Source organism: Triturus cristatus, chromosome 1_2 (genome assembly GCF_964204655.1).
Source record: "Triturus cristatus chromosome 1_2, aTriCri1.1, whole genome shotgun sequence".
NCBI lineage: Eukaryota > Metazoa > Chordata > Amphibia > Caudata > Salamandridae > Triturus > Triturus cristatus.
In genome coordinates, this window is record NC_140580.1 from 308,727,782 (window position 1) to 308,754,526 (window position 26,745).

A 26,745-nucleotide genomic window follows, 5' to 3' on the forward strand; every position below is an offset into this window, starting at 1 on the left:
TGGTAAACTGCGAGTGTTTTGCGACCAACATTCATACATATGTTTTGGAGTCGCTGTTAGGAAGGGACGCCCTTGGAACGCCCCTTCCTAATAGCGAGTCACTAACCCTATTTTGCGAGTCCCTAATTGATTAGCGACTCGCAAAATAGGGTTGGTACATGGGCCACACGTTTTATGCGGTCACAAACGGGCCTAAAACCCCTTTGGGGCTGCAAAAAATGGACGTACATCTGGACGTATATTCTATAGAAACTATGAATGCACTTACATCCTAAATAACTTACAAAACACACATCATACAACTCTCCACTGTGGAAAAACACACAAAAAACACAAACAGGGACAAAAAAATGCCACACATAATAAACAAGCAAAAAGGTTTAAGAAAAACAACTTAAAATGACTACATTCAAAACATGATGACCACCCTGAGAAAATGCCTTAAGGACTCTCAGGGGCCTAAACAGTAAACTTAAGCTGCAACAGAACCCTTGAACTTAACAGGCTTTCTTGATTCACGACTTGAAGGAGTATTCAAAGACTGTTTTCCAATGACCTCTGAAATTAATGTTGTTACAACCTGGAGTACACAGTCATGCTAAACATCGTCAGTCACACTCCTCTTGAACTACACAAAACACTCAGCATTGGTACTAGAAAGACAGGTCAATTCATATTAATCATCCTTGCATCAGCACTGACTTCCCCATTAAACGTGGGTAGTCTAGAGACACTCTACAGGTACCATTGTTTAACAAAGCAAATGTTTTCCTTATATGTTTATATGTACAATCTATAAAATCTTGTTACCCCTCTTTTTAACACACATTGGCTTTTTTACTTGTACAAGGCCTCGCAGAGATGAACAATGACTCTTTCCCTTCCGCGTATGTGCTGTTTCATAGAAATATTCCTACTTGCTTCCTGATACATGGCATCAATAGATTAGGATTTCATGAAATCTATTAGTCGTTCAGGATTTAACTTGGTGTATGTTGAGGATTTGTGCCCTGTAGTTCAGTTTAAATTGCATGAACACTGTAGTGTGGAGTGGAGTGCAATAATACACTCAAAACAAATCCAAGATATATTATTCTACATCTAATCGAGACTGGAGTGCCTTCTGGACACCTTCTATCATGATCCTACTAAATCTTTACAGAAACTCATTCATATTAGGAGAATACAAGGCTACACACTTCTGTGTAATACCAAAACCCCTAACAAAATATTATTCAACTTGTTGGAAATTAACTCGTTCCGTGCTCATGACGGAACCACGCCGTCATGAGCCACGGTTGCCGTGTGCTCATGACGGAGTGGTTCCGTCATGCTGCGGCCGTTGGCGGCCGCGCCGCCCACGCGGCGCTAATTCCCCGCCTGTGCGGGCGATTAGCGCTGTGGGCGGAGTCATGACGGAACCACTCCGTCATGAGCACAGCCCAACCGTGGCTCATGACGGAGTGGCTCCGTCATGAGCACCGCGCCACCGCGCTGCCCCCCCGCACCCCCCAGCGCTGCGGCGGAATTTCCGCCGCAGCGAAGGGTTTAATTTCATTCCATTGCCAAACATAATAGAGGAGGGATTCCCCTCTTTGTGGAAACAGTCCTTAAGGAAACTAATGACCTGTTCAGCTACCTGAGTTCCACCCTCTTTGAGAAATAATCAATCACTAGGATTGCATACAGCTTACTAGGTGACCAGCTCTCATGAGGATCTAACAAATATATGGCTTACTCCTTCTATGGTGCAGATAAAAGCTTATCCAAACCAATTTTAGAGTGAAATATTTTTAAACCTTTGTCTGAAATGGAGCATTTTTTCACAAAGACTTATATTTAGTCGTCCATACATGGCATCTAATAACATGCCCACACTCTGTCGTGCCATTGTGACCACTATATTCTAATGATATAATACCACTAGAGGTGCATAGATTCTATTGGTATAAAACATCCCCTTCATTAACAAATCATGTTCCAAGCAACTTTTTTCACACCCAATTTGTGTCTTTCTTTTGTAGTGTCCTGGAGACACTAAGGGGGATATTCTCAAGAACGTGTGATAATCATCGCAAAATTAGCTTACCACAACTTTGCACATTGCAGTCCATTACGGGAAAATAACACAGTGGTAACATGGTGTTCTCAAGCCGACGGTACCATGCGATAGGCTCACGATAACGCGTCAAATGTCCGCGATAAAGTCAACGCCACGCCGCAAAAATGCAAAACACGAACGCAAAAAAAGCTGCGATGTGGCCAATAGCGATACAAAAACCAGCAACAGGCCTGCAATTCCCACGGGTCATGCGGGAAAATGCACTATAAAAGCAGAAAAAGAAAAACACCAATAACAAGATTAACTGCCTAGCAACATGGATGCACCCATGCCGAGTGCCCAGGTCAGCGCGAACCCCACAAGCCCCACAGACCACCAGCAAGGAACTTCGGGCTTGGGAAAGGCCAAGGAGAAGAGGAAGAGGAAGACAGGTGCACAGTCCCCATGACAACCGGATCGTCGTCACGGAGGTGACAGAACACTAACGACAACTGTCCGTTACCTCCGCCGTGCCATTGACAACACAGACGGAAAAATGGCATCCCATCGTGAATGCAGTCGGAGTGTCGAGGAGGCCAAGATGCGCTGGCATGAAGTGAAAAGTCAAAACAAGCAGAAACCCAATGCCAACAGGAAGGCAGCTACGGCAAATGGAGGCAGGAGCCCTGCGCCACAGGAGGAGCTGGAGCAAATGGCAGCCACAGTCATCAGTGTGAAGACGGTGCAAGGAGTCGGGAGTCCGGACACAGCTCGACATGACCTGACACCACATCAGCAGGGTAAGTAATGAACAGGGACTGGGGGGACGGTGGGCGGGCACAATGGCACACATGCACAATGACATGTAGCATTCCACACACCCACAATGACCCTGGGTCATGTCCCTGATCCCCTTGGCACACTACAGCACACATGCAAACAACAACTAGGCCCCCATCCACCATGTGCCCAAAGTGGTCCCCCCCACCCATCACCAATTCCACAACTCACACATGTACCCGTGCGAAATACAGCAAAGATGTGTATTTGTGAGCCACATTGACAATGCAAGTGACACTACATGATGAGCAGCATGGCGGGAGTACAAACACCATGACACTGAGCACGCCACGACACTGAGGTGGCTGAGTGTGGACCACATACGGAAAGGAGCAGGTCACACTCTGACACATCCATGTGCACTTACAACCCATGTCGTTGAAACAAACCACATTTGCAGACAAACAATGCACAAGATTGCAAAAACCTCCAAGAGCACAAATGATCCAAGTCGCCAACATCACAGCACCTTGAAAGCACAAAAGTCAAAGGCACACTGCCTCCAAGGGATAAGGGGCAGCAAAATGACAGCTGCAGGGGCGACTCTCAAACAATGCAGCACACACACATAGCAAGAACAGCACATCCACATGGACGAAAATGTGGTACACAGTGCAACACTTACACTGCAGAACAGAGGACGCAACTGTGTCTGCTTGTGCCTAGAAAAGAGCCAATCACATCACACATAGCAGGAAACTGTGAGATGAAAATGTACGTGTACAACCTCACCTACGTCATGTAGTCCAAATGTCCACTGTCCCTCATCAAATTGTCCACTCCTCACGAACAGTCACAACGTACATTGCCATGCAGTCTGTATGTAAACTTGAACAATGCATCAAAATACATGTCAACACAATGTCAACAAGTGTCTCCCCTTCACATTGCAGATGGACAAACAAGACCTCCAGCAGAGCAGACCAGACAACTCAACAGTGATGCTCAAGAGGACCTCCACACTTCCGACACAGATGCCCTACAACTGTACATGGACATCTTAGGCAATCAACCTCCAGGAGCAGGGCAGCCCAGCTGCATCGAGGATACCCCAGCCCCTGCACAGATCACACTGCTGGACGCACCAACCACCACAGCTGGCTCCCAGCAGCCCACCGATACACACATTGCATTCCAAGGCCAGGTGTCAGACTGACAGAAGGGGGGGCGAACAGGTGTGGGTGGGGTTCTACCTCATGAAAGCCAGACTAGATCACATACATGGGTGTCTAAGTCCCATCAGGGACCACTACACTCCCCGACGGAGACACAGACTACGACAGAGACACATGCCTTTCCACATTTACAGCACTGAACCACACCCAGAGCCACGGGATAATCATCCACACCCCCATGCTGGACTGGCGTATGCCGGCCCAGTTCACTCCTCTCATGTATTGAGTGGGGTACAGCAAAGCCACATGTGCAAGATCTCATCCGCTGCCTGCGGTGACGTGGCTACGTCCGCTGTACACGACACATTGTTATGCCGTAGGGCTCGGACCCTAATGCATACAGCATGAGCACACGGACACACTCAGATAGTTTGTCGAACTGGCTACAGGCACATGCGCCCGACACCTTTTATTGACAGGGTCACATGTACAGTGACGCCTGTGCTAGATGTGGGGTGAGTGTAAGCCAGCCCTCATGGAGTCGCTGGTGCTGGCAACAACTTGAACAGTGATCACAATTAAAGCAGAAACAGAAAACACAAGCATAACAGAAACAACTGTGAAGCATCATGGTGGTAGCTGGAGAAAGTACAGTGTTCACCCAATATGCAACCACAATGGTCCATGAGGTGTGGTGCACTGAGTCAGTGGCACCTGAAGAGCTGAGCAGGGTATCAAGCTGATGGTGGCACCCACGACAGGTGTGAGCAACTCTGATAGCCTGGCAGATAGCCTCCTGCAAAACGTAATGTGGGTGCCTTCTAGTATTCCAATAACGTGATTCCTTCTCACAATCAATACAAAAGTCAATGTGACCATGACTAAAATGAAGAAAATTAGTGGGAGACAAAATGCATCCCTGTAAAACTTCTCTTTTAACATTAATTTTCTCAGAGAGTTTTCAGTTTGAGCCCCACCATATATGAGCAGAATTATTTGAATAAGGTTGCATTATTGTCAGTAATAAATCATAAGGAATGCTCATCCTAAGAAGCACTTCCCACAGCTTTATTTTCAGGATCAAGTCAAAGTGGCCTGTAGATCGACAAAAAATACACAAAAGCTGTCCTGGTGGATGGCTATAACTTTCCACTTGAGCAAAAGAATGTGGAAGACTTGATCCACTGTGCCTGTCCTGGAACTAAATGTGGCATGAAAATAGCTCAAGGTCTCATTTTCCATAATCCAAGCTTTCCGCCTATCAAGAACTTGTTTACAAAAAATCTTTTTGGATGTTATCTCTGAGACTAATGGGTCCATAATTCCCTGGTGCATTGTAACAGTCCTTTTTAAAAATGGGGGTTACCTCCTCACCCTTCCATGAACTTGCACAAATAGCATTAAAAAGTATTGGACAAAGAAAAGCTGAGAGGGCAATTGCTGTGTGGTGTTTTTAAGTCATAACAAGTTTCTATAGAGTCATCAATGGTGGCAATCTAGGAGGAGCAGTATAAAGGACCTTGAAGTTAACAATCAATGCACTCAATTGTATATGGAACTTAGGTCTAATAACTTTAGTACACCCCCATGCATTACCATATGCCAGAATGTCTTTATATCGTTTGGTTTACCTGCTTCTAAATTTCCCTCCCAAATTCCAGGTTCCCAAGTAGATTTCCATGCTCTGTGTGTGTTTTTATAAACAATTCTACATTATTTTTTTTTTAGGTCTATCCCCTTTTTAATAGCTGAGATAAGAAGAGACTTTGGGGCATATTTTCAAGGAGTGAACAGCAGCTGCAGTGCTACCTTTTTAACACTGTGTCATTTTTTTTCCAGCTATATGTGGGTCCTTGGAGTCCAGGGTTCTGGGTCCTGTGGCATATGGTGCCTGTTGGTTTTTAGGCGGGGATGTGGAGATGCCACAATGCTGCTGACCCTCCCCATGCCTGGAGATGATGTCCGAATGAAGTCCAGGAGATCTTGGAGGGTGTCATGGTCAATGGTTGGTAGGTTGTCATCATTGCCATCATAGCTGATGTCCAGGACAGGGTGCTGAACAGGAGGTCAGGGATCATTGTCTGCAATGAGATGTGGAAATGCTATTGGAGATGTCTTCTACATGTTGACATGGTTAAAGCAGTTGACAAACAACATGCATTACATTACACTTTTAGTACATAATTGATGTGTAGGAGAGCTGTTACGCAAGGGTATGGATTGCACATAGCACTGTATATCCCTTTCAGATGACTGGATCGCAGTATTGTATCACTACCACTGTGTGCCTACTCTGAATTGATGGGCCCTGTCATAGTAGTCAGATTCCAATCACTGACGTTCATGCGATTTTATCATGACCAGAGTTGATTATCTGCAGGGTGTCACTCATCCTTTTCATCAGACCCATGCATTTGTATGTTATGTTATGTTATGTTATTTGCACTTATAGAGCGCGCGATAACCCTTGGGTGTCCTGGCGCTAAGTACTGTTTACCTGGGAAGCTGAAGAGCACTACTACAGAAAAAGCCAAGTCTTCAGGCCCCTACGAAAGTACAGAAGATCAGGGGCAGTCTTAAGGGAGAAAGGAAGCTCATTCCAAGCTGGGGAGGCACAGAGAGTAAAACTCCTACCTCCCCAATTAACTTTTTTTACCTTGGGGATTTGCACTTGTTTAGCACTGGTAGAGCGTAACATTCTACCAGGTACATACCAATGGAATTTTTGCTTAAGAGATTCAGGACCGATGCCATTAACGGCCTTGAAAACAATGCAGAGTGCCTTGAAACAAACTCTTTGTTTTATCGGAAGCCGGTGTAGTTTCCTAAGTTCTCCTTTCACAGAAGCAAATTTAGGTGTTCCGGACAGCAGTCTGGCTGCTGTGTTTTGGACTAATTAAAGCCTATACATATGTTGTTTTTATATGTTCAAATAAAGGCTGTTACAATAGTCCAGACGCGATGTTATGAGAGCCATGACTACTGTCTTGAGATTGCTCTCGGTCAAAAAGGTCTTAATTTTCCTAATGATTCTAAGAATCATAAAGCAAGCTGAGGTCACTAGGCTTACTTGATCGCCCATAGTGAGTGTGTTATCAACTAACACCCCAAGGTTTTTGGCCTTCCTAGTGGGTACGGGGAGGGATCCCAGGTCTTCCGGCCACCAAACCGGTGTCCATACCAGAGGATTGATCCCAAACTTTAAGACCTCAGTCTTGTTAGAATTGAGCTTTAAACAATTAGAGGACATCCAGAAAGAAATAGAATTCATGCATTCATAAAACCGGTCCCCAGTTTCTTTCTCATTTCCCTTAGCCAGTGACAGCACTATTTGTGTTCGTCTGCGTATGAGGTGAGCTGAAAGCCAAAAGATCGTTTAACTCCTGCCAGTGGTGCCACATATATGTTAAAAAGAGTTGGGCTAAGAGAAGAGCCCTGTGGCACCCCGCATGGGAGTGTAAATTGTCAGCTAGGAAAGATTGAAAGAGTTTCCAGGCTAGGCCTTTGACACCAATCTCAGACAGCCGGTCCATCAATAGCTTATGATGGACAATGTCAAAGGCCGCGGACAGGTCCAATAGAATTAATACTGCACTACCTCCTCCGTCAACTGCCTCTCTGATTTCCCCAGTGGATTTCAACAGAGCCAACTCAGTATGTATGTGTGCATGCCCCCTCTGGCTGCTCCAAATTTGCTCCTGGCAGCTGACTTACTGCCACACAGTGATGGGACCCTAATCATACATTGACTCTCATGTGCCTACCACACCTCCATTATGCATGGCCATCTCCAATGGGCTGACATGGCAGGCTGTTATAGAGTCACATGTGTCAAGTAGCACCCCAGATGCTAGTAGTGCTGGGACTGGTGACATGAACCTACTGAGGGGCATGTTCACATACAAATGGCACAACACAGCTGTGCCAACACTTTTGCTGCACCACCCTACATCATTCCACAAACAAAGGAATGCAGTGTATTCACAAGGATATGGTGCACCCCATGTGTTTTCATTTACGCTGACACCAATATTAACAGCCAAGCACCAACACAGACACTCTTGCGCCATGGTGCAAGGGAGCCTGCATTGGCACAAGGCTGTTCTTGTTATGGTGGCGCAGGGGTATGCACAAGGGTGGCACATATTCCAGTACATATAGCCCATCCATGCATTTGTGAAATGATGCAGCTTGGAGCTGCAGATTTATTAGCATCAACGCCCTGCACCTTTTCACTATGAATTTGGCCCACGGTCCTCTGGTTTACATAACTTGCATTCACCCCCACACCCAGTCATATATGTAGATGAGAGAAGTTCAGGTGGCCCCTACCATGGCAGCTGACACCTGTGTGGTCAGAGCCTGCATGCCAGGACAGCTGTGTACCATGTAGTTTAATCTAGGGGAGTATGGACATGACTCTTGAAATGTCCCTATTTGCAGGCACTACCCATGGCCCACTTATCTCCCACCCCTCAGGTGTGTTGTTTCTCCTTTGAGACACCAATTGTATGCTAGAAATTTGGAGGCTATACTAATGTGCATGGGCCCAGGTGAGACAGAGGGGCATCTTTCATAGACATGTGGTGCAGCGCAAGAAATTATCTTGCTGCCCCAAGCTGTGTGGATAGGAAAGTGCAGGGTTTCACTGTTTTTACGACAATACAATGCATCTCTGTGCTTTCCTATCTGCTGGTGCACATTCAGCTGGCTAGCACCAACACAGGTACCCTTGAACCATGGTGCAGGGTTGCCTGCTTTGGTGTAAATCTGCTGTTTGTACACCAGAGCAGGCAGTTTAGACAGGAATGCGCTGTTTCTTGTTGAAACAGCATATTGCTGCCGTTTTTATTTTGAGGTAGGACAGCTCAGCTAGAAGGCTTGTGACAATGCCTTATACCAACATATTATCAAAATGGCAATGAGCCTCACACTGATGTAATTTCCAAGCATAGATGAGCCAGGTGCCTACCGTTGTCCTGCAGACAGTACGCCAGAGCACTCGGACATAGCTGCCTGGACTGCACAACATTACATAGTTCCCCACGTTGGCCCTTGTTGGGACTTGCACTGTTGCTGCTGTAGTTTGTCATAGTTAGCACTGTCCTGCCCCACAACTCCAACCACTGACTCGTCAGAAATGAGAGTGGACACATGCTTTTCCAAGGGATGGAGCTCCTCCTGGGGCGCTGGACTAACACGGCTGGACTGCACTGCTGCCTGTAGATTGGTTGCCAGTTTCTCCTTAGTTTTGCGCTTGGCATTGTGCCAGCGCTTCTTACAGTCCGTCACTGTTATCTTGACTTCAGCAATACTGTTCACCTTGTCCACTATGTCCAAAATGTTACCAGTAGACCTGCAAATTAAACCACCTGACAAGCCTAAAACTCCCTGTTAATGCATATATGTCACCCATAAGGTATGACCGAAATAGCCCATAGGGTATGGTCAGTGTATTTAAAAAGGTGGACATTTACTTTTAAGTTTGACATGTCCCGGTAGCGTAAAAAAAATCCAAAATTAGTTTTTCACCACATGTAGGCCTACTTCTCCCATATGATGACATTGGGTTACCTTACTACATTACCCCCTCATTACTTACCAGAATTATTTGTGTGCATGCTAACTGCTTTCAATTCTCCTGTTCCACAGAAGGCCATTACTGGTTTTCCACCCAATAAATCTCCTACAAGTGACCCAAAGCACTGTGCCCTAACCACTAATTTCCAATATGTGTCTCTCCCTTTGTGGCCCAGGGTCCATCTGTCTCTTCACTCCTGGATTGTTGCTGATGTCAGCTGCTTCAGTGGGGATGCCAGATCTGACATAGAAAGTATTAGGCCTGTCAGGCTTTGAGTGGTCTTTCCAAACGTTTTTCCTACTCTCTTCCTTTTTGCTGAAATTTGTCTTTGTTGTCTTAGGACTTTTGTACACTTTACCACTGCTAACCAGTACTATAATGTTTTTGCTCACTCCTTAAACATGGTAAAATTGGCCTACACCTGATGGGCACATTTATTTTACTTTTAAATCCCTAGTAAAGTGGTGCAACAGGTACCCAGGGCCTGTAAAGTAAATGCTATCAATAGACCTGCAAACTTAACTTCCTGCCAGGCCTAAAGCTCCCATTTAATGCATATACCTCACCCCTAACGTAAGCCCTAAATGGCCCTCAAGCATGAGCAATGTGTGGTCTCTAAAGAATTACAATTTTAAAACCTTCTTAATGGTAAAGTTGGATTTTAAGTCATAATTCTGAAAATGTCAATTTTACATGGTTGACATTTTCTTTTCCTAACCATTTGGTGCCTGCAGCATGTGTCCTGGGTTACATGACTGTGTTTAGAGAGGCAGTTGACATTTGTGCATTTCTCCCAGACAGTGAGACACAGTGAGACAAAGGAGGACTAGGTGTTGGCAGGATGGGAGGTGAAGAGCTGATCTCTGTCCCACTTACATTTCAAAGGAGCTGCCTGGACACACTCACACTCTTGGAGCCTGGGATGGAGAAAGGACATTTCACAACTAACTGCTGGAGGCAAAAGCCAGAAGCTTCTTCCACTCCAAAGCTGGCACAAAATATAAAAATAGGGCACTCAGAGGGATGCCCTTTTACTTCAGAATACTACCCTGCTGCTTAAGGGCTGCCTTTCTGCTTGAGCCCAGGACTATCAGAGTACCGGCAAAGGCTAGTTGGCTAGCTTCCTGTTCTGAGCTACAGGGACACAAATAGCTCCAACAACCAGAACCCCGCAACTGGGCCCTGCCTGAAGTAGGTCCTACCCTTCAAGTCGTGTTCACCAATTATTGGACACTTGGAAGTGGCGCCAAATGTGGCAAAATAGGAAAAACCCAAAACTTAGGACTTAGAAACTTTTCAGCCAAGAACTACTCTGAGAACCTGATCACGATTCGCCCAAGGTGCATCGGCAGTTGTCCTTACATTGCGGTAACTCCTGCTACATTCTTCTCCACAGCATCAAATCTGGTTCAGCGGCTTCTCACAGAAGGAGCATCGAGTCTCATGGAGCCCTTTTTGGCTACAGCCTGCAGCTTCGCACCAGAGGGGATTTTTGACTTCCAAAAAAGTGACATAGTCTAGAAGTAGAAATCTTCTCTGTGACTTTGTCTAGCAGCTCCCCTTTGACAATTTCTCCTCAGACACTACAGGCTGCCTTGTCCGGCTGAACTTTACTTTCTCCGACATTTTTCTTCGAAATTTCTTCCAAGTTTGAAGGTAAGCAGTGACCGGCCCAATCCACCTTGTGTACCTGAACCATGCTCCATTGCGATCTGCAATAACTTTTCGACTTTACCCAGTTTAGCACGAGTACCCGCGGTTGGATCTTTCGTCTGTTTAGCCATAGGTTTACCAAACACTTTAAAAATTCATAACTGGTTCTACTGATTGGAATTTTGGTGTTTCAATATCAAATAACGTAATACATTTTTCTCTATTTTTCTAAACTGGTGTGGACTTTTTTTTGTGTTGTGTTTACAATTTATTACTGTTTGTGTGATGCATAAATACCTTTCATTTGCCTCAGAGTTAAGCCTGACTGCTTTTGTGCCAAACTACCAGAGGGTTAAGTACAGGTTAATTTGGTGACTTTTTGTGGTTCACCCTGACAGAGATTGTGGTTGTTGCTTGAGGAGGGCTCAGCACCCCTCCACCAAAAAAACATTTCCTACAGTAAGCAAGCAAAATACTCCTTAACAATAACCCTAAAACAAGCAAAAGGCTTTACATAAGAATCCTAAAATGAGTCAAACCCATGCATAAGAAGTAATATCAGAAATAATAAAAACATTGTATTCTAATGAGTGAAGAAAGCATTTATGTAACATGCATTAAAAACATACTCATTCTGCCTTGCAGATATAACTTTAAAGAGTCATAGTCAAGCAAACAAATACTCCCATCCCGAAGCACAAACCATCGGAATGCCATCACCTGAAGCTTTTGAAGTTTTAGTTTGACTTCTAAATCTCTTTTTTTATTATTTTATACCGGCATAAATGTTATTTCAAATATTTTTTTTTGTTTTATATCAGTAAACTACTTAGCTTAATTCATGCACTTACTTTTGTACATATGCTCATACATTTTTATATGCACTTATTTTCAAAAGCTTCATTCACCTTCCCCGCACCCCATCACAAGATGGCCATCCCCCTGCCATTAGCTGGAGTGTCTTTTTGTTCATATCCACCTACCTAAATACCTCCTTCACATTGTTTAAATGATTGCTGATCAAATAGTACATAAACTCTGGTATTTAGCCAGTGAAGTTTCCGATATTTAGCTGGCCACTGGTTAAATAGCAGAGATTATGTACTATTTGACCAGCAGGTAGATAAATAAGCACTTTCTAAACTAGCACAAATGAAAACACCCATGTCATGACTTGGCCTTGCCGGAATCCGCGGAGTTTTGCTTTGCACAGTTTTGCTTCACGGAGTTTTGTTTCGTGGAGTGCTGAAAAACTCCACGAAATTCAATTGGAACTCCATGAACAGGCAAAATAATACTCGCCTGCCCAATAGTGCTGCTTTTTCGTGTCAGTAGCGTGTTTCGTGCTGAAAATTCAGCACAAACGGCACCACACAGTCTGCATGGGCGTGTCCATTTTGTTTTACCTGCTTTCTGTTCTGTGCATGGTGCTGGCCCTGATTTTTTCATCTATTTTAAATCTTTTCAATCCTAGCCCACCCATCCACCCCTCAGTGTGTGTCTTTGTGTTTAATTTATGTTTGTCTGTGACTTTTAGCACTTTTATTGTTTTCCTTTTACTTCTTTACTTCTTCCTTTCCTTTTTTTAAATTAATTCCTTCCTACTCTTCTTATTTCTTTTTTCCCCACCCAGCGCCATTGTAGAGCATGGACAATAGAAGAAGTGGCAGCACCAGTACGGCTAATAGCCGCACACCTTGCATTCGCCAGCGCCAACAGTGGGTGTAGCCCCGCCTCATGGCGAAAGTGGCGGCACTAATTTATTTATGTGCAGGGGCACCTCCCCTCCATGCTGGCAGCAGGTAGCAGGCCTCAGAATGGTTACACCCTGCTGGAGCATCAGCTACTGTGGGGGAGGGTGCACTGGTGTGTGCGTTGTATGACTGGGGTCAAGCGTACCCAGCAGCAGTTGATCAACCACTGGCACGACATACTCAAGAGGGAGCACGACTTGCTTGACCTGCCGGGCGTTGAGGTTGAGGGCTTGGTGAGTAATTATTTATTTGCTGTTTTCTATAATGCTAAAATTTGTTTTCAATTAGCATGTTGCACACACTAAGGGTGGGCGGAATTTGCGAAAGTGCCTTTCGCAAAATTTCGCGAAACGGCAAAAAATCTCTGCGAAGACGTGAAATTTTGCGTGCTCGCGGAGATTTAGGGTTGATTAATGCGTTACTGAATTTGACCTTCAACTCGGGCACCTGCTTTATTTATATCTGTAAGTGCTTCCTGTTGAGGTTTAATTTTTGTGACAGGAGCATCGTGCCGGAAGGAATCCTGCCCTGCATATTTATCCAAGAAGATGCCACTGTTTTGTGCAATACCTCTACTCAACTGACGTACTTTCTCCTGGCTAATCAGTAAGTGCTACCTCGGTGGGTAAATGTATAGTGCTTTTCCTACACTACAGCTGCGTAAAGGGCCAGAAGAATTGTCTCCAGCGACCATGTGTGTCTGTAACTTTTGCCACCGCGCCGATGTGCGCCGGGGTCCCTCGAGTGAGCTGTCCATCATAGTGGGGAAAGGGCGGGAAGACGTTGCACACTTCTGGTGTGTGGGCTGGGGCCAAACGGCGGGGCTTCTATGCAGTTCACATGCCTCTTGTTTATAAAGGGTCAGAGACCGAGCAGAGCAGCAGATGAGGAGACAGAACCTACTGGTGTCAGGAACTACACGGGGATTGCGCTTGAGAAACTCATGGATGCACAGACCCCCATCAAGGATTACAGCAAATTGTTGATGGTAGATATGGGGAGAAAGCACACCTGCCTAGCCTCCACCGTGCTCACAAATCTTTTGTGCTGATTAATGCGTTACTGAATTTGACCTTCAACTCGGGCACCTGCTTTATTTAAATCTGTAAGTGCTTCCTCTTGTTGGGGTTTAAAATGACAGGAGCATCGTGCCCGAATGAATCCTGCTCTGCATATTTCCGTTCCGCTGTGGATCGCGGAAGTTTCGACATAAATGTCGAAATTTCGCAATTTCCGCGAGCGGAACGGAAATTGTCGCCCACCCTTAGCACCCACTCAGAGGTAAGTTAAGTTTACGTTACAAATATTATGTTTTCTAGTTTGAGCAAGCCAGGTGCTCCTTGCTACTTATCTTTTAGGCTGAATATTTAAGACATCATGGCGACACCTCTGTCCTGTCACTAACATAGTGGTAGCAGTAATATCAGTAAGTTACCGATCTCTGTGCCTTTCTTTATGTAGCTCATACAATCCCAATCTCCCAGTGATTTGTAGTATTCATCTATGTATTGAAAAGGGAGACTGAGCTGGCCCATCAAAAGGAGTTGAGAAGCAAAAATCATTGGTTAGAATGCATTATCACTGTGGTTCCCAATCTGTGCACTGTGGCATCCTGCTGCGCCATCAAAACTAGCCCGGGGCACCACGAACCAAGCACACAGTTTGGGAACTGACATGAATTTGTCTGTTAAATAAGTCTTTTTGAAGCACAAAGCTCCAGTTTCACACCCTCAGCTCTCAATGTTCAGACTGTCCTAAGGGAATATTAAGCCAGTCAGGTGAGGCAGATGAAAGAAAGCATTTGGGTCAGTAGTGTGCAGTTAAAGTCTCAAAGTGAAGTTATTTAAAATGCTACGGGGTACTTATCTCCAGTTATTACGGTAATAAAATAATGAATTCACAGATACCAGTTGCATGCTAAGTTTTAAAAACAAACAGGTTTCAACATTCATAAAAGGGAGGCATGTCATCTGCAGTATTCAATGTAAGTTAATGTTTGAGTTCATTCAGGTTGCAGAAGAAGTGGATATTTTGATGCTTATTTCACTAAAACAAATGAAAATATACATAAGTAACTGTAATTGTCACAGACCAGAAGCAGAAGACCTAAAGCAAATGGCATTGGGTAGAAGCCCAAGTTGAAACTCAAAGTCAACAGTAAGAACATAAAAGGTAAAAAAACACAGGCCAAAGTTCAGAACGAATGCACATCAAGTAAACTATTGTCACAGATGAAATAGAACGAGGGAGGCCCAAACCAAAAGAATCAAAGTCGAAAAATGTGCCCAAACTGAGGTAACTGAAAAAACATTGGTTAAGGCAGAGTGTGTGGTGGGAGACACCTTGGTGGGATGCTTTTGGGAGCCCAGGGAGGAGCTGGCACAGCACTGATGTCATTGTCATCTTGGAGCTGAAGGAGGCACAGGCAGCACGCAGCATTCCCCTCAGACCCCAGAAAGATGTTGAGAGTGCATTATTGGGAACTAGGAGCATCTTGCAGTGCATTAATGGGAGCCCTGAGCTCTCTTGGCAGGTACCGGGATCTTCAGCTCAGGGAGCAAAGTCCATCCCAGACATAAAGCAACCCACTCTTTGCTGCAGCAGTGCCAAGTGTCCTGATACACAGAGGCACCAGACACTGAAGCATGCTGACAGGAGGCGCAGACAGGAGACTTTAGATGCACACATAGGGGTCCTGGTGGCACAGGACGGGTGACGGGGGTTGGAGTCGTGGGGGTGGAACAGTCAGAGATTTTGAGGACTCAAACTCTAGGGGCAGGAAAGAGCAGACAGAAGATTCATAGACAGCGTAGACAAGGCATGCATGCAGTGACATGAGTTGTGAGTGTCCACACATGAGGCTTGAAGACTAAGACAGGGAGTCATGATGGTACAGAAGGAGGAATGAGGGCATAAACAAGAGACCTAAGGACACAGACAAGAGGCCTGAGGGCACACACTGGAGGCATGAACACACAGACAGGAGGCCATGAAGGCACATACAGGAGGCATGAAGACACAGTCAGGAGGCATGAGGACAGAAACATAAGGCAAGAACACAGTCAGGAGGCATGAGGGTACAGAGCAAATACAAGAACACATAGGCAAGAAGTATGGGCCACAGTCAGGAGGCATGAGGGTACAGAAAGGAGGCAGGAATACACAGAGAGGAGGCAAGGACACAGACAGCTTGCAGGAACATATAGAAAGGTACAAGGACACACAGCCAGTAACCAAACAAATACAGACAGAGGACATGAGGGCACAGACAAGATGCAAGAACACACAGATTGTAGGCAAGAATACACAGAGAGATGGCATGAGACAGACAGCATACTTTAGAACGGAAAGTCTGGAGTTAGGAAGGAGCAGTCAGGAGGTGTACATAAATCACACTCGTAAAGAAGACAGAGTTAAAAGGAAGCAAGCCAGATGAGGGTTGACCTGGTACCATCAGACTGGAGGCAATAATTAGCAAAAATGATAAAACTAGATGGCAGACACAGACCTTCTCTATCAATGCACCCAGGATCTAAAATACACTTCCCGTATCTATCGTGGCATCACAAGCCCTGCTCAGGAGCAAGCTAAAGACACACCTCCTCAAGGAGTAGTACATCACAATACAGTAAAAAGTTCTCTTCTCCGTGAACCCTGTGTCCCTCTAATCAGTCGTCCATACTGCTTGAGGCTCCTGCAGTGGATAGAATAGAATTACATTTATGATTATAATACCTTCATTGGCTTCATCCCATTTATTTTCAGGGAGACAAATGTAAGAGTTCCCGAGGCCGAGTTTACAACCCCCCAACTGCCCAAAAAAAGGTAACATAATGATGAGCCACAGCCAACGGCCCATAGGTCAAGGGAGTCGAGGGTCAAAAAGTTTGGGAACCACTGCATTAGTATTTCCAAATTTAGTTTAGGAAATTTAGAGTAGGGCTTAGATTAAAAAAATTAGGAATAAGCGATCTTGATACGGTAACTATAGGTAATTTGATTTAGAAAAGGACAATGTTACTGCATTTCCCTTTGCCTGTCAAAATATTTTTAGGAGATTAACTGTACCACTAAACTATTTATTTTATCCTCTTTATTTCTTACAGCAGCAATAAGACGGCATCGGAGACGGGTCAGGATGAAGACAGGGCTGCCACCACCAGTGCCATGGTGGGTAGGAGTACCACCACCAGCTGTGGCCGCAGCGGACAGATCTTCTGGGCCCAGTAAGTCCTCCTGTTAATATTATTATTATTTCCCTAACCTTTACCTCTCCTGACTTAGATTCATTTTTCCTTGTTTGTTTTTTATACTGTGACTGTTTTCATTTCTTCCTGTCCGTAGTAGTCTGTAGCTTTCGTCTCCTTTGTTAGTAAGCTTTACCTCTTCCCTTATATATCTTGTGGACTGGTCTTGTGAGACTAAAAGAACAGGTTTTAGGTACTCTATTGTGAATATTGAAGGCTCAAGTAAGCTATTCTATGCATGTTTGTTGAGAAGGCTTTCTTTTACTAGCTCATGCTCAAATAGTAAAAGGAGAGAGTGACCATGGTCATGGTGGACCCCCTCAATGACATGTTGTATGCATTATCATTCAGTGTACCAGCAGTTTCAATGACAGTGCAGCATGGTAGGAAAATAGTATGAGGGTGCTCCAGTGCATTTGCCAACCAAGACTATATGTCCTTTTTAATTGACCAATTTATTCCACCCTTTTATTGCGCTTCAGTGACTCAGAGTAATCATAGTTCCACCCCTCCATTAAGAGACATTTTTGGTTGGCTTGACTACCTGGCTTTTCTAACATTGTCAACAAACAAAATACCCAAAGTGATATTTGTAATAGATGATATTGCTAACTGAAATGTAGCAATGTATTGCAGTTGCATTTCATAAAAAAATTAATAAGGGGAGGTGTATCTGGCATCTAAAATGTATAATGTTTTTTTCTAGCTGCACAGACTACCAGGGCCAGCAGCAGCAACAGTGCACCGGACGCGGAGGTGGTTATAAGGGTAGTTGGAGGGGTAATCCCTGCGGTGGCAGGGATTGGCAGTGGTAAGTCACGTTGCTTGCCTATTGACAATTACTAGTATACCCACTGTATTTGTTAAGCAAAGCAGAAATGTATACCACCCATCATCATTCATCACCTCCTGCCCATGGCGTTTCGGCACCCATGACCTAATTGCAGCATTGTTCAATTTGGCACTGCAGTGTTGGCTGTGCAATGTGCTTTTGCTTCAGTTAATGCAGCATTTACAAAGTTTTCAATGCATTGAAAACACTAAAACAAGGTGAGTTTCCCTTCCCTCCCAGTGTCCACTCAGTCACCTCCTCATACTTCACTCCTTTATTCTGTCCTAAGTTCTGTCCCAGCCTATCAAAAAAATTGAAAAATCTATTCTTGGCATGTGCCATATTTTTCTGTCCAAGAGATTCATATATTTAATGGCTTCCATTACTGATTTACACCTATTCAAATGTTTCCCTTTAGACATTCTTCAACTGCATTCACCGACTAAGCCAAAGATTAGGCACATGATGATGATCAGTGACACCCTACTAGTCTATGGCTAACCCTTTACCTACATAATCCCTCTAATGTACCCTGTATTAGAGTAAGTTAAGTTTCTTTTCCTTACTGCCAAGCGAGTGTATTTGTTGGAAATAATTGGCGGTCGAGGGCGAGGCCAGGGAGAAAAGTGGGACTAAGTGCCTGATTTTGAGTTATACAGATAGGATACTTTGTGACGAATGTGCCAAATAAATTCTATGTATCCTGTTTCTTTCCCTGTGCTGCAGTGCATCGATTTCTCCACCGTCTACTTACTGCAACCAGAATATCCACATTTTATACATGACATGTGTCAAGTAGTATCATTATTATTCATTTGTGTCTTTGGAGTCAGGGTAGAATTGAAAGGCATTTGGAGAAGAGAAGGTACAATGGAATTAGAGATTCTTCAGTTTACCTCCTTTAGACAGGATGCTTCTAAAACTCCAGCTATGGTGCAAACAGCATAGGCAGTGCATAATTCACCTTTCTCATCCCTCAAACATAATCCATCAATGAACATCTCACAGTCTGATTCTTCCAATGGGACATCCTCAATATCAGGCCTGGGTTTGGTGCACAATTCTGCCACATCTAAACAACTGTGATCCGCTTCCTCTCTCACTTCCTCATAATATGAGCTCGGCAATAGGGTTGACGGATTTATGGTTGTGCACCTCACCATGGTCACATTTTCAGCACACAAGATCACTCTTTCATACTTAGTCAGCCGACTAGAAGTCATGTACTGTGTCCTCGTCCGTGTCAAAAGGATCTTAACTGAATGTGGCACATACACCTTGACTGGATGTCCCATCAGAATTGCTTCACTCTGTTCCAGACTTACAAAAGTGGCAGCTATTGCTTTCAAGCAGCCTGGTAGCACTGCAGCCATTGAATCCAAGTAGCAGAAAAATATGCTACTGGACGTTGTGCCATTCCATGTTTCTGAGTAAGGACTGAAAGTGCACACCCATCTCTTTCACAGCAGTACAGCGCAAAATCCTTTGCATAATCTGGCATTCCCAATGCAGGTGCTTGACAAAGACTGTTTCGTAATTTAATAAAAGCTTCCATACTTTCATCATCCAGCACAATCGGATCTTTCACGTCATTTCATGTCAACCTCTGTAGAGGTTTTGCGATCAATGAGAATCCACTGATCCACTGTCTACAGTATCCAACCATTCTCAAAAACATTCGTACTTCTTTCTGAGTTTTGTGTGGGCTCATTTGTTTGATCACACTAATTCTTTCTGGTGCCACATTTCTGACTCCTTTTTCTATTTTGTGTCCTAGGTACTGGACTTCCTGTCTACAAAATTGCAATTTTGCTGGTGACCCTTTGTGTCCTCCTTCTGCCAAATGGTTCAGTAAGGTAATGGTATCTGTCACACATGCCTCTCGTGTCTTTGATGCCACTAGTAGGTCATCAATATATTGAACCATAACTGAATTTCCTGCCATAGCTTAAGTCTCCAAACATTGTTCAGAATTTGATTAAAGATTGAAGGACTCTCTGTGCACCCTTGAGGAACTCGGCACCATGTCAAAACATGGTCTCCGAACCGGAATGCAAACAAATACTGGCTTTCCAGATGTAAAGGAATCGAGAAAAATGCTTGGCACAAATCAATCACTGTGTACCATTCAGTATCGCAGAGAATTTGGTAAAGGATCACTGCTGGATTTGGTACTACTGGACAACAGGGTACTACAATTTTATTTATTTTTCTCAAAACCTGCACTATTCTGTATTTCCCACTGGGCTTCTTAATTCCTATAATAGGCGAATTACAAGGACTGCTCAAGATTTCTTTCAGGATTCCAAGTTCAATCATTTGATCAATCACAGGAGTGACTCCTGCAATTACATCCGGACTCATTTTGTGCTGAGGTGTGTTTGGATATACAGCATCCTCTTTCACTGTAATCCACTTGGAATGTAATATCATTACCTTCCACTTTTCCGTCAACAAATGGACCTGACTGATCTACCGCCAAAGATGCGCCAAGTACGCACTCTTCCTCCCCCCTCAGGCACTGTCATTGAGATGAGTCTGAATCACTCTCATTGCACTGCAACCAGTATTGCGGAACCCTTTGCACATTTTGATTCATACCAACTTGATCACCTCCGTGAAATCCAGTGTTAGCACTGTACCTCTGCACTTGAGCATTCACATTATTTGGCATGGGACCTTGTGGCACCTGTAACTGTGGAGTAACTACCTGCTGCTTCTGCTGCTGCTATTGATTCACAACCACCTCATTCTGTATCTGTGGATTTAAATTTAGATTTACCCCATTATTCTTGTGAGCAGATCTACACTTGTTCTTTCAATGTCCATACTTTCCGCACGCATGACAAGGAAGTTTCTTCTTAGCCTCCTCTTTACTCATTTTACCTCTACTTCTACCTCCACTGGGTACTTGCCCATTTTGATTCTGACCATTCATTTGATAACCCATTTGAGAATTATTGTTTGTTTCTTGCTGCTCTGCTACCTTCACTTGCACCCACATCATTTTCTCTTTTAACTTTTTATGTCTCGATTCAATGACGTCACTACAATACTTTGCATACCTAAAAATTTCATAGCAAGCATGTACTGACTCCTTTGATTCTTGGGTCGTCCTGTCAATCTTAACCCAATCTGTTCTTTTGGAGAAATTTTCCTTTCCAAAAGGTGATTACCTGATTATACTTTTTCATCACCTCCTCAGATGGTGCACCTGTTTTAGGATCTGTAAGATATTCTTCTTTTGGCCAATCGACAGTCATCTTATACTCAGTCCACAAATATCCTGGAACGACAATCTCGAACATACCATCTAGATCCTTCATCAAAACCTTTGAAACTTTCACAAACCTCTCTACCTGTTTGTACCATTCAACTGGTTTCTCTCTCAACCTGGGAAAATCATTTGTAAAAAATAATATATCCTGTCTTGTCCAAGGAATGTGAACATATCCACCACCTAGAACTTCTCTCAGCGGATACGCCCTTTCAATTTGTTCTGTTTCTTTCAACAGAAACATAGACGCTCCTTTACCAGCTGCTTCTTCCTTCATTCTCGTTCATATACCTTTCCATCGTTCTACATCTCCTCATTCCTTCAAAATATTCATCAACTCCTTTATCTGCAACCTTTTTCCAGACTTACTCAAACTCTCTAAATCCTTATCAGTAAATGCCAATCGGTATGATTTCTGCAACATCTTCGGCTTCTCTATGTCTATTCCATACTCACTAGCAGCCTCTGATATTTTCTCATGAAGATTCCTCGCTCTTCAAGTAGTACTTTTACACAAAAATAACAGTTCTTCATCTCGGTAAGTCCCTAATCTATCTGGACTTATTGTACTGATCATCATCTCCTCCAAATCTACTTTTAATTGGCTCACATTTATACTCTGTGGTTGTGGTTTCTGCTTTACAATTTCCTTTATCCAACCATTTAATTCCTCTAGTGAAGGAACTGCTGAACTCCCTGCCATTGGCGTGACACTCAGCCCTATTCTCCTTGGGTCTATTTGTATACTTCTTTTAGGGGTTTCTGTTATCATCTCACAAACCGGAAGATCTAACAATGTAGTATTTGGGTCAGACTGTCCACTCTCATTCGTTACTGTCACCATTCCACTCCTGATACTACTTCTCGGAACTGCCAACATATGTACTTTTGATAGATTCTGCTTTTCTCCATACAATGGAACTAGGGGATCCATTGTTTCCGGTACCGTCAATGCTTCCGCATTCAGACTTAACTGATTTATTCCTGGACCTGCTCTATTCTTGCCTTATTCAACAAATTCATTTTATTTTCTCGTACTACTCTAGCTATTTCTGTGACTTGTGGAGTTAATGGGGTTCCCATTAGTGGTGCACTTGGAGTCACCTCCCCTGAGTTTTCTTCATATGGCGGAGGTCATTTGGTCATAATGTCCTCTAACAACTCATCATCAGAATTGTTCAGATCATCTCTCAAACTTGAAGTCTCTATATTTTTCTTTTTCTCTTTACATTTACCTCCTGTCTGGTCTTCTGCAACTAAAACTGGGTGCAACCTTCCGTTATCACAGCTTTCCTCCATCTTTTCTGCTTATCTTACCTACTCTCAAAAGGATATCCAAACATCATATTTCTGTATCTTTGTGACCTCTAAATTTCTCTCTTTCGAATGTCTCAACTTCCCATTCCTCTAATGCTTCGTACTGTGTTAAGTCTGGGAATAGGCTCTAGTGAATTTATTCGATTTTTAAAATTCTGCAATATCCTTACATTAAATGAACCATGCTGTGGAAAAGCTATAACACCTTCATCTTTTGTAAATTCCACCCAATTCTCTAACCAGGTACACGTATGGTATCCTCGCTCTAACATCATAAAAGAAGCAGGCGTTCTTGGAGGTGGAATAGGAATCCCCTCTCCAGTCACAATTGGTTTATCCTTATTAAAGAAATTCGTTATTTTCTTAAGCAACTTCATTTTTCTGACTTTACGCTAATGTACCTCAACAAAACAAACAAGGAAACCTTTCCGTAATTCTACTTATTCTATTTGTCAGTTCTCGTTCTCACACCAACCGTCCACTCACGGCTCCACTATGTAAGCAAGGTCTTAACCAATACTAGCGCGGCTCACACTAACCAACCAATCAAAGCTCAGTACACGTCCGCTGCCTGACTAATGCCAGCGTGGCCTTTTTGTGACATCAGTATTACTCCTGCTACTGACCCTCCATTTAAAAAAGAATACGGCAATATTTTTCTACGTTTTCTTAATCAAAATTTCTGTTAGTAACAACAGAAAACAATGCTACCTTGTCTGTTCCACTAGATAGATAGCCTTCACCTTTTCAAAAAGAACTCTTTCACTTCAAGCAAGAATAACGACCAGCGCTATTTTACCCTTCAAAAAAGCTACTGGTGGACCTAGTAATTCTCTAGGGATAAGGCCAAAGTTTTGCAAGAGGACTTTTTGGTGTAAAAAGAGGTCTTGGTACTCGTCAGGGGATACGGCCAAAGTTTTGTAAGTGGATCCTTCGCTATTTCAGTCACTCTACTTACATATGAAATGTTCCCTAAATATAACACCTACAGCCCTCCGTAGCTTCTGTATTATAACAACAGAGAAAGTACTTCTGAAGTGTGATTTCTTTATCCACACTCTTCTTCAGCCAACTTCAGGCTAGTTTCCATTCTCGGGATTCCTCAAGTATCTCTGTACCTGTGCTTCTAGACAACATAGAACAGGACACTAACTTTTCATGTTAAGAACATATAATCAATAATCATTACCAAACTAATCAATAATTAAACCGTGCTCTGCTACCAGAAAGCTGATCCAGCGCAACACCTTAATCAGGGTTCAATACTCGATAACATACAAATGGCCCATACACATTCACCCACATCCCTGATGTGCTGGGGGTCAAGTTTTATGACGTCAAATTAGTTTTCTTCACAGGTTGATGTTTAACATCTCTAAATACATAACTAAACCTTTATATGAACTCTCTTTACCCTTTGTCAATGGACCAATAAGTTGAGAAGTTGATGGTTATGATAGTACTATCTAACTAACTATTTAGTTAGCTAAATAACCACACACTCTCGGTAAGATTAATAAAGTTTATCTTAAATGAATAATAGGTGCTCATTGCATACGGTTACAAATGCAATCAATGAATCTCACTAGAGGGAGAGAAAACATCAGCAAAATACAAACAGTGTCATACTCATCATCAATATACAATATGCACATGAAGAAGTGGATAGATTAAGAGACAAAAGTTTCAGTAAAATATTGTGTAACAATGAATGTACATGTGACGGAGTGGATAGATGAAGAGACATACATTTCAGAGACAAAAATACATTTGCAAATAATTATGCAAAGTACGAGTCAGAAGGATAATACTAAGTCAAAGAATCAGTGAAATACCAGCCCCCTGGACAAGGAGATGGTGAGGGTTCCCTGAAATAGAATCAGGGAACCAAGACTTCAGGGACAGGAACAGCTAGGCCTCTCTGCAAACCGACGGACAGTGACGCATCACCCCTCTCTCCTCTGCACTCTGGCCTAAGACACCTAACCACACCCCCAAAGGCACCCCAGTTATACCCTAAAACCTACATATCGTTCCACATCAGTTGAAACAATTTGCGATGCTCGACAGTTTATTGGTTAGTTTGGGAGGTGGTCTGTGACACCATCAGGTTCCCATTCACAATTTCTGTATACTCATTGTTCTATATTACATCATGTTTGACTCGTTCGTTTAATTCAATGTTCAATACTTTCACATTTATTCACATGTATTTCCCTGCTACGACCGCGGAAGAAGTTTGGAATCCCACGGCCATTTTAATCCGTTTGGCAGACATACAATGTACTCTGTGCTGATTGACCTTGGACTTTTACTCATCTTCTGTGATGCTCAGCACTTTTGTCTGCTTTGTCATGTCATTTTTGTTCACTCTCCAGCCCCTCATCTATCAGGCCAATTTATGGAAAATGGAGGCCCATTTGGCTCACTATGGCAAATAGAACATAAACATTCTTTAATTACATGATAAGGCATTTTTCACTGTTTACCACCCAACTTCGCACTATCCCATGTTAATGTTTTCCTAGCAGAAGCTTGAAGCAAAAGCAGCATTATTTCATTATTGGTTTTTAAGCAAGATGCAAGATCCGAAAAGCGGCCTAAACATGCATTAATTCTGTTCCTTTTGAAATGCATTGTAACATGCAGCCCAGTTCTTTCATGCATGAGTTCACATTAGTGCATGCATGTGCAAAGCGCTTTCCCTCGTGTTCATGTGATTTGTATGTTAGTCTTCACTGCACACTGTTAGTATGTATTATGGGGGTATCAATCCAAGCAGGTTTCATTTTGCGAAAACCCTGCCCCATCATCAGCAATGTACTGCTACTAAGCCACTATATCATATTAAACAAGTGTTTACACAGAACATTATTTACAATTTGTCTTTTTTCTTTCTTGATATAGCTACTCCTGCTGTTCCACCACAGAAATGGCAGGAGATAGCAGACTAGCTGTGGCGTAGGAGGTTGGAGGTCATACAGGCTGAATACCAATGGCTCTGGAGGAGGAGGAGGAGACTGGGGCAGTGCCACCTGCACCACCACTGCTAGAACCCCCACCACCCAGGCTACCAGTTCCAATGCCATGTGCTGCACAAGCTGGTGCAGTTATGCTGTGAGATGGCATGCCTCGAGGCCCAACAGCAAGACCCGAGGACCTGAATTGAAAAAGCCCTCCTCTGAGCCCTTTCTTATTTTTTGTTTTGGTGGGAGGGACTTCTGTTGTGGTTGGAGAGGGTGGGAATTGGGATGGGCTGGACTTTGTTTTGGACTCTTCATTGGACTTTTGGTCATTGGTTGTGGCAATATTTATTTGTTTGGGGAGAGAGGCTGGCCTTTTGTTGGTGCAAAGGGTAGGTTTTGTTGTTAAAAAGTGAAGTGAAAAACATTCTATCATAATGAAGTAATTTTTTTTGTTTTACTTTTACTTTGCACTACTGCATTTTGGCACAGCCTTTTTTTTTAATCTGTCTAATAAAGTGTATACTAGTTATTTATAGTTAGTTTACCCTTGTCCTGCTACCCTTTGTTACTATATACACCATTAGAGAGGTATGCCACCATTGCCTATATTGTCTACAACAACCTAGATAAACAATTGCTTATCTGAAGTAGATGTTAGTTACTTACTAACTAAATTAGATCAGTTCTCTCCATAGTTCTCTTACCTGAATAGATGAAGCGATGGTTGCTACCTCTATTAATCTTCCAACGCCTTACTGCAGGGTTTCCCAAGGTGCTTTCTTAATAGTGGTGCTAGTAGTAGCAGGCCAGTAGAAGTGAAGGCATCATAAGCACACAAGCGAGGTCCCACTGCCACCTAGGTGAGCTCCAACTGTAGTGTTAATCAAAAGGATTATCTACCAAAAGCCAATAAATTGAAAGAAAAACACTGAGTTAGTGGGTCATATTTATATCATACCATTACAAAGACAGAGACTAGACTACTACCACCATGACACAACAATGAATACCCGATATTATAACAAAAACTAGCAACAATGGGGAGATAGCATTTAATTAAAACTAAAGTTACAAAATCCTCGAGTCAAGAAAAGTGGACTCAAAGTATGAAGTGGGCAAGGT